The 10,350-nt window shown below is 37.6% G+C and overlaps 1 pseudogene; it reads right to left on the bottom strand.

The window, feature by feature from the left end:
* The window catches only part of LOC107749256 (complement C3-like), a 50,751-nt pseudogene extending 42,817 nt beyond the window's left edge, over positions 1-7,934 (bottom strand).
* Between the last annotated feature and the right edge of the window lie 2,416 nt (positions 7,935-10,350).

Raw genomic sequence — 10,350 nt, 5'->3', positions numbered from 1 at the left:
AATAAATCAATTAAATCTGTATGTGGATGTGTGTAAATATTCAAATGTAATCCCCTTTGTAATCGTTAACATTTTCATAAGTAACTGTAATTATATTACATATTTTTTCTTAGTAACTGTAACTGATTACAGTTACATTTATTTTGTAATTAAATTACGTAACGTCGTTACATGTAACTAGTTACTCCCCAACACTGCTTATTCCTTTATATAGAGGCACAAACCCTCACTCTTCAAAATCTTCATGTCTGCTAAATACATGTAAATGTAACGAATCTGGTGACAACTTGACCCAGTCTTCCCTATTTATGACAAATTATGATAAAGTGGTGTATTGGACATAAAAATGTAAAAAACGTTTAGAATACTTGTTTTGAACTAAAAGCATTTTCTGTATATCACCAGTCATCGGCCAACAATCAGTTTTGTCAGACCAGAGTTGCATCCCTGACAATAATCTTCAGGAATTGCTTTGTTCAGTGAATAGAGTTAATATTTATATATATATACAGTATAGATAGATAGATAGATACATATAGATATATCATTAGCTGAAAGAAATAAAAAAAATAAAAAAAACCGACCCACCTTTCCCATGCACGTGTCCTTCACATCGACCCAGACTGAATCAGACACCACCTCAGACGAGCCCACATGGTAATAAGCCACAAAGCGGAAGGACGGCACCATGTCTTTGGTTACAGGCAGAGACAGAGCCACTAGAGATTGTCCTTTCCTCTTAAACCTGTCTGCTTTTACAATCTGACCTTTACTTCAGATCTGAAAATGAGGCAGACGAGTTAAAAGCATTTGTGACATTTATACGGTTTCAAACACAAGCTGCTGTAGTGCAGCTGAATGAGAAATAACCATCATCTTTACCATATATGTGTAGTCTTGATCTTTGAATCCTGGGCTTTTTCCAGTGTTCAGATAGACTGTCATTGGATCACCGATCTGAAGCTCAGCAGCATCAATGCCGATGTGCAGGTAGTTGTTGGAGCGACTTCTGGGAATGTAGGCCTGAGCCGTCATCTTCTTAACTGCCTGTTGCTTTTCGTCTTTTATTTGTGGATCTTTGGTTTTTGCCTGGAAAGAATAAATATATTGTTTTCTGATGTGCTGTGAACAATATGCTCCACTGCTTGTTCAACAAATGTTAACTGATCTATTTTCCACTAGACTGAACATCAGTGCTGTTATGATGGCAGGTCTTACAGTGATCTCCAGTGTTGAAGATACTCCCAGAGTATTGACAGTAACTTTTGCAATGCCATTGGCTTTTGTTTGACCTCTGACCTCTCCAGAATTGACCTCCACGTCCACATTTTCAGCAGGTGTTTGGTCAGGATTTGTTATGTAGACCTTTTATAAAACCCAGACCAAAAATTAATTAAACTGTTTCATAGGTTCTACAAACATTCAGGCTCTTAACTTTCTAGTTAACAGGGGCTTTAAGTGTAAATCAGTTTTGGTAGATTTCCAGGATAAGATGTTGTAACATTAACAGTAAATTACCACTGCAGACATCAACGTCAAAAATATAAGAAATGCTTTATGTAAATGACACATGAAAAATGCCAGGCAGCCGCCAATTGCTGTGAGGTTTAGGTAGTGAGGTTGTCATGAGTGTTTCAAAATCTGCAGACTGTGCTGGAGTTTCTGCTGGATTTAGTTCATAAATAATATTGCTAACATATTACTATATTTAATTCAGATTTTAAATGCAGATTAAATGCTTTCATTGTATTGTACTGGCTGTACCATAAGGGCCATTCGCACAAAACATGTTTAGACTGTGTTGCTTTTTAATTAATTGCTTTTTTCTATGTAAATGACTATCGTGCCTCACTGCTTTTCAGCACCTTCAACACAAGTGCCTCATGTTCAAAAAATGCCTCTTGTACGGTGTACATTCTAGGACATCCTCAGACCTCAGTCATATGACGAAAAGGCATCATACCTCAGACTAAAAGGCTTCAGGTCCAGGAAAAACAACGTCAGGTGTCAGGTCTCATACAATTAGGCATCTGGCTAAACGGCCTCAGACAAAAAGGCATCGGGCGAAACGGACTCAAAATGCCGATAATATTCACGGCTGTATTAGCGAACATCCCAGCGCCGTCCATGCTGCGGAGAGCGGAGTTTAGAAGAATATGTAATTATGTGCTGCGAGCTTTCCTCTTGATAACAAAATAAACACATTACACAATGACGGTGAGAAAGCGGCAGTTAGGAAAACATCTGATCATCATAGCGATGTGGATATGTTTGCACCAGCTCTGCAATCACTCCAGTAAATTCACGTCACGTTTAAGCATATTTAGCAATTTATAGAATAGATTACTTTAAAGCAGCTGCTTTACAGTTTTAAACATGAAGAAACTGTGACAGTATGGCTTTAGATTAGAATTACAACGAGAGAGAGAAAGAGAGACCGAAGTTAAGAAGTTGCCTATCTGATCAATTTTCGGTAACTAAGAGCCATACAAATTATTTTAGGTTCATAGAATATTGAATTCATAAAACCAGTAGGTTGGTTTTATTGCAAATAGTATTTATCTGTCTATCTATCTATCTGTCTGTCCGTCCGTCCATCCATCCATCATGCTGGACCTTCCACAATTTGAATGGTTTTACATGGGACTGTTCTTATCCTGAAGGTTTTGCAGAGTAATTGATTAAAACTTTCGGTAACACTTTATTTTAGGGTCTCCTAACTAGTTGCTTATTAGCATACATATTATTAAAATATTACCCATTTTTTAGTAATAATTAAGAACATATTAATGCCTTATTCTACATGACCTTATTCTACAGCCCTAATCCTACCCAATACCTAAATTTAACAACTACCTTAATAACTATTAATAAGCAGCAAATTAGGACTTTATTGAGGGAAAAGTCGTAGTTTATAGTGAATAAGTGTTCCCTATTCTAAAGTGTTACCTAATTAAATGTTACACTGGTTATGTTCTATACAGAACAGAACATCCCATTTGACATTAGTCTGCAGAAAAACTCCAATGGGGTGAATTAAATAGCAAATTCACTTTCTAACAGTAGGCGCAGAAAAGCAAGCTGTTTCCCCAGTAAAATCTGTACACAAAGAAGCAATGTGCTTATAACTATGCAGTCTAATAGTCACAAAGATCTCTTTAACGTAACTATAGTTTGCCAACATACAAGCTAATGTTTTTCCTGAGACCTGAAGCCTTTTAGTCTGAGTCATATGACTGAGGTCTGAGGATGTCCTAAAATGTACACCCTACTCTCGAGACCCTTCCTTTTACATTAACATTGGCTACCGAGACACTGAAGGGCATCCCAGGTTTGAAGAAGTGTGGTGTTTTTTTGAAGTGGATGGTGTACGGTGACGTCACAATCTGAATGCCTCTCCTTTCTGCTTCCACCATTTCACTGCCTGAAACACACAAACGATTAGCTTCTCATACAATCACACACGTGCAGGTAAACATGTTCACACAGTATCTGTTGAGTCTTACCACTTTCTGTTAATAGACTGACTGAAACATAGATTGATCGTCCAACCAGCTGGTTAATGTTTGGAAAGGTCTCAGTGATCATCTGACTGGTCAGTTCTGCAGTACCCTCTCCTTTCACGATCTATTCACATATGAGAAACACAGCAACATACAAGACACAGTAAAAATCTATTTAACTTCTTATTTAAACTGTCCTCTAGGTGAGAAGAAATTATATTTATCCCAACAGGCGAGATGTTTAATGTCTCTCACCTGAACTTTTTGCAGAGATGTAGGAATACTTGTTTTCTTCTCATCTTCCATCACACCAAACACCACAAACGCATTTCCATCCACCTTCTGTCCAAACAGGTACCTATAAAAGCACATCCAAACTCTGCTGTAAAACTGAATGGTGACGATGAATGTCCCTGATCCACATGCACTTCATTACATAGAAAAAGAGCAGCTTGGACCTTTTATGTTCCGAAGAAGATGGAAAGGAGCCATTTCACCATTTTACTTTGATCTGACCTTTAAAATTATCTTTAGTTGGGGTTACCCAGTGATGTCAGATTGATGCAGTCATATCAGTGTTTTCACACATTAAACATACAATGAATACAATGAAGCAGAACGTATTTTGTCTTACTTGGCTTCAATGCCGACTGTCAGACTCTCATCACCCACATAGAAGAATGACTTACTGGGCTTTAATTTCACTTCAAATGTTGGAAGCACTAAGACCAAACCAGACACACAAATAAGTAAATACATTATTTGACTTGTTATCATATTCTTACACAACAAGGGACACAGGTCTTACCATATTCTTTGACCTCAAAGTCTGCAGTAAAGTTCTTCTGTGGAGTGTTTGAGAACAGTGTAACCACCTTCCAGATCCCAGGGCTGAAACATAGGCCACGCACACACTGTAGCTAAATTAATTTGTCAATTAACCTTTTAGAGCTCAATCCTGTTCTGTACACACACAGTGTGGTAATTTAAGGGAGTGACAACTGCATTCTACAACTGAACTCACTCCCGAAAAATGCAGGTAGTGACAACCGCATTTACGGTAATTCTACACAGTGTGTACAGAAGCGAACTGAACAACTAGTTGTTAATGATTTATTTATATGTGTATCAGAGTTGTGTCTTTTTGGTATGTGTGGTGCAAGAAATAAATCACAGGGTAAGTTTTGTCATTTGTGTTGCCAAATCTTGCTAGGAAAAACAAAACAAAACAAAAAAACAAGCACATAATAAACTCAAATCTAAACGTGTTATATTTTGGAAATAAGCCATTTACCAAAATATAGTGCCCTGCACCTGCCTATTTTATTAACTCCATAAACTTGATTGTTTTTAGAGCCAAGCTGAAACAACAAGCCCAAAGGCTCTTAATAAGCATCGCTTAATTATAATAAGGGGACATAGCAACCCTTCAAGAGTGTGCTCTGTAAAGTAGCCTTCCAAACATAAAAAAAACCACAATGGCTATGTTACCGGTGGTTTAGTTAAAATTGCCGAAAATAATGAGTCTTTGCTCACAGTAACATTACTTAATATACAACAAAAAGTAGCGAATGCCAAACATTCAAGACTGCAAAACGTTGCTATGGTAACCAAGGAGGCAATCATAGCAGTTTCAAAAGTGTGAAAACAGTTTCAGAGTAAGTTCTGATTTTGTCACATTATGACATCATAGTGCGATGAAAGACCACCTCTGAAGAATAAGAACAACACCTACTTCTACATTATTGTATCTTTGGCCCCACCCACTGGCACGTTATGGCTGATTTATACTTCAGCGGTCCGCGTAGAATTGACGCATTGCTACACACAGCCTACAACGTAGCTAGCTATGCCGACGCAGAAGTATTGATAAGACTTTAGTGAATTGGGAAGGACAGAAGGGAGATACAGGGACTAAAGATATCGATGCACAATATCATCGGACCTTTATCGGAATCGGCCACTAAAGGTTTAAAATGCAAACATCGGCATCGGCCCGATATAAAAAATAATGCCAATATGCCTTGCCGATAAGACAAATAGCTCACATGTGCTCTGGGTGTGCTAGCAATAAGATCATGCCAGTAGTGTGGTCATTCTTGAAGCAAACTTTTGCCTTAAGCATAGCTAGATTCACTGTTTTGGATCGCCGCATTTAATCTGATAATGCAAGAAAAAAAGTGTCCTATGTGCGATAGACTACACAGACAGTAGCACGTCCAGTAGCAACAGCTTCCTGATGCCCGGCTGGTAAAGGATTTTTTTTTTTTTTAAGGGGCGCTGTAGACCTACTTGTAATAAAATGAAAGTAAAATAGAGAAATGACATTAAGATGCTATAAATGTAATGCTATAGTCAACACTTTTCACGACTAGTTAATCTCGACAGCTGTAATATCAAAAACATAGTAAAAGATTTCGAGAGAGCTCCACTTATACTTATTTAATTTTAAAAGTTCTTAGCCAATCATAACAATGGGCTTTTCCATTGAAGTCTGACAGCAGACAAGCCCCTTCAAACAGAGCGTTCAGAGGGCTAAGAAAATTGCCTTTTATTTCTAAATTATGACTTTTTTTTATGTAAAAGTCACACTAACATTGTAATTGCACCTCAGGAAACATTATAAAATAATATAAAATGCAGTTTATGACTTTAAAATAGATGATAACAGACCAAGAGCCGGGATAATATTGTCTCTTAAAAATTACTAGATTTTGTCCTGAAATAAATACTAAAGGCAATTTAAAATGTACTCAAATTGACTAGCTTCAGTCCTGACAGCATTTTACACACCTGGCCATCTCAGGAATTTGGTAATTTCCAGACTTCATCCCTTTGACTGGAAATATCTTGTCTGATGAAACTGTGATGCCTTGTGGATTCTTCAGAAACACAGAAATAATCATGAACACTGCGACTGCAGAGATCATCAGTGCTCATTACAGCTGAAATGTCATGAATGTGTGTGTGTGTGTGTTTATGTGGTATTTGGTTTATGAGGACACACATTTGTATAATGACATGGGTATGACATGGGTATTACAATGTGAAGGTGGTTTATGAGGAAACTTAATGTGTCCCTGTAATTCAAAACGCTTAAAAACATACTTTTTTTTTTGTTTTGTTTTTTTAAATCTAAAAATACACAAAGTTTTTTGTGAGGGGTAGGTTTAGGTGTAGGGTGATAGAAAATACAATTTGTACAGTATTCAACCGTGTGTGTGTGCGTGTGTGTGTGTGTGTGTGGTGACTTTTCAGGACATTGCCCCATGTCCCCACTTTTCAAAACGCATATAAATCACACAGAATGGAGTGTATTGAAAATCTGAAATAGCACAAAGTTTCCTGTGAGGGGTAGGTTTAGGGTTAGGGTTTGTGTAGGGCAATAGAATATACGGTCTGTACAGTATAAAAACCATTACGCCTATGGGATGTCCCCACTTTTCGCAAAAACAAACCTGAGTGTGTGTGTGTGTGTTAAATAACAGTGTTTACCATGATTTCCATTGTGATTCCAGACCCATCGAGTGGTTTCATGTTGGGCGTCAGAGAGAAAATCCTGTAATGAACTGCAAAAGAGGTCAAACTGAAATTTAAATTTGAGTTCTTATGGTTTTATTTCCTGCAGATACAAACCCTCATAAAAGCGTCAGTTTAACAATAAGCAGAATAATGTCATGCTGATGTAACATGTTTTAAGTTCACATTGTGAATACACTCTATATATGCTATGTTTTCAGCACTTAATCGTACCTGTGCTAGCAGGTGTGTAGATGGGCTTGTCTGTTTGGACAAATATATATCCAGACTGGAATGAGAGCATGACCACTTGTTCCAGAGTGATGGATGGAAACTGAGCTTGTAGATACACATACTGCTTCTCCAGAGGATCGGCAGAGAAATAGTCCCTATCACTTGGAATCTGAGCAACATGGATAAAAGCAAATTAATTGTAAATATAATTGTACAAATATGAAGTTTGCCCTCTGAAGAATCACTCACATATGCTTACATAAGGACAAAGTATATCAAAGTGGTGTCACCTTTATATCTGTAAGGATCTGGAAATTGTTGGCTGCAGTCAATGTCACAAATTTTGACAGTATCTCCAGGTCCTTCTTTGGATGATTCTTTACTATGATCTTCACATTCATGTTTCCTCCAGAGTAATCCTGAGCCTCCACAAACAGGTTCTCTGAGGAACCCACCCTCAGCAGATTAGGAGCCGACAGAACAAACCTGAGGAGATCAAATCAGAGCGTTTGAGAACAGATCGGTTAGTGAATCCATGAACAAACAGTGTGTTTGATACTCACAGTGGGGCACATAGTGTGAGGAGCGGTGAGGAGAGCAGAACAACAGTCAGAAACAGCAGCTTCACCTCCATCCTGACTGTCTGTGTGTCTCTTCCTGTGAGCGTCTGTGAAGCTGCAGCAGCTCCGATTTATACCCGCCTCCTCCACCCTCAGAGTCCAAACTGCTCGCTCTCTCAGTCTGTTTTTTTGCATTTCCTACCGTTTGGAATCAACAACACACATTTTTAAAATAGTTTGATGCTTCGGTTCACCAGTGTAGAATTTAAAAATAGCAAGTAATATTTAGGTAACAAATTGTTTCTATTTTTATTTCAGAGATAGGGACCGTGATTCTTCTCATTATTTCATATCTTCCAGAATCAAACACACAAGTTCACATGGTGTATAATGCAGAAATAAAGCTGCCGTCAGTAAAACTGAGTGCAGTTTTGTGAATCAAACAGGAGATTCATATAGAGCTCATAAAGATTTGAAGAGTTCACGGCAGTCCAATACAGTTTTCCCGTAAATGACCTGCAAAAACTGGTTGTGTACATTCAACCTTTGGTAAATTGGCAGCTGCTCTGTTGATCGAAAAAGAATTAGTGAACAGCAAATATGGCAATGAAAATGTGCCAAAGATGTTTCAACACAACACACGTGCTTTTCTGTAAATGAGGTTTAAATGTTCCAAAGTTCTTCATAGGTGTAGACTGGAAATGTCATTAAGGCAATAACATTTAAGGGGTCCCTATTATGGTAATTTATATGTTCATAATTTTGTTTAGAGGGTCTACTAGAATATGTGATTTAATGTTATAAACACTACACTGTAAAAAAGTGTACTGTAAATTTACTCAAATTGAGTAGCTTCAGTCCTGACAGCATTTTACATACCTGGCTATCTCAGGAATGACGTAATTTCCAGACTTCATCACTTTGACTGGAAATATCTTGTCTGATGAAACTGTGATGCCTTGTGGATTCTTCAGAAACACAGAAATCAGACAAGAGCGGTGCAAGAATTGAGCTTTGTGGGACTCCGCATGTCAAGGACGTCCACTTAGACGAATGCTCTCCTATACTCACATAATAACCTCTCCCTTCTAAATATGACCTGAACCATTTGAGTACCATCCCAGAAAGCCCGACCCAGTTTTCCAGTCTCTCTAGAAGTATGTTATGATCGACAGTGTCAAACGCAGCACTGAGATCCAGTAGTACCAGCACTGATATTTTGCCAGAATCCGAATTTAAGTGAATATCATTTATTATCATAATGAGCGCTGTCTCTGTGCTGTGATGCGGTCGGAAAACAGATTGAAAATGGTCCAGGTATCCATTTGAGTTTAAGTATTTGTTCAGCTGATTAAAAACTTCCTTTTCAGACAATTCAGCGGCATAATTTATTCATGCTGCAATGCATGCTGGGAGTCATGGGTGAGTTTTGTGCTGCACTGGTACCCAGCATGCATTGCAGCATGAAGCTTTTGATTGTCACCGTTGTTGAGATTCATGTGCTGATTCTTGATATCTGTGTGTGTGTGTAAATGATGCAGTAGTATTAAAAAGTGTTGTGCATAAAATGTTTTTAGAACGTTCCAATAGTAGTTTGTCATATCATGCCGTGTGAAATAGCTGTCGTAAATAAAACAAAACTAATGAAAAAACCCGCAACATGTCATTGGAGATTAGCCACTGAACGAGGTCAGTGAATCAGGCCACCAAATAATGATTATGCTATTATCAATAATTAAGATAAACCACATTATTGCAAATTTTCTTGTTATAATAAATGTGCTTTACAAACACAGTTATAGCAGCCAAAGCTAAGATAATCTAATACTAAGAAGTCAAGGGTCAAGAGCCCAACTAAAGCAAACACTGATCGCCACAATGGTGAGGTCAAACAAAACACTTCCAAAAAATATCTAAACCTCTGTTAATTTATCATCACTTAATAATTCACATAATTATCTATAAGGAGAGTAAATATTTAACTGAACTGTATTGATGTGTTTTTGCTCAAGAGAGATCTGTTAGTTTAATGTAGTTTTGTTGGTCACCATTGTGCTGGAGAGTAGAGTCTGTGCTTCAGTCAATGATGAGTCACAAACGCTGATGTTTTGTTGCTTTATTTAAAGGCAGTAAATGTGGAGTTGATGCAGTGATGATCTCTTTGTTAAGTACTTCAGCACATACATGTGTGCTATAGGTAATGATTAACTGCAGCGATTTCAAAGTCAAAGTCATGTTTTTAGTTACTTTACTATTACACTGTATTTTTACAGTACAATTGTAATTATTGATTTACAGTACTTTTGTAAATTTACAGTCTTACTGGCAACCAAAATTGCCAATAAGTTACTGTAGATGTACAGTAAATTTTTACAGTGTATTTTCCCCCTTAATTTGCATTAGCTAGGTTTCAGTCACCCTGTTTTTATTTGCATTTTGATGTATCGCATCAGAAACGAGTGATAGAAACGTCTAATCGATCTCAGGCACCTGAACTGCGCCCTCATGGGACGTCCTTTCGGGATGATTACATT

Source organism: Sinocyclocheilus rhinocerous, unplaced genomic scaffold (genome assembly GCF_001515625.1).
Source record: "Sinocyclocheilus rhinocerous isolate Xijiao unplaced genomic scaffold, SAMN03320098_v1.1 scaffold1341, whole genome shotgun sequence".
In the NCBI taxonomy this organism is placed as follows: Eukaryota; Metazoa; Chordata; class Actinopteri; order Cypriniformes; family Cyprinidae; genus Sinocyclocheilus; species Sinocyclocheilus rhinocerous.
The sequence above is the reverse complement of the archived record's forward strand: the minus strand, read 5'-3'. Positions and strand labels throughout refer to the sequence as shown.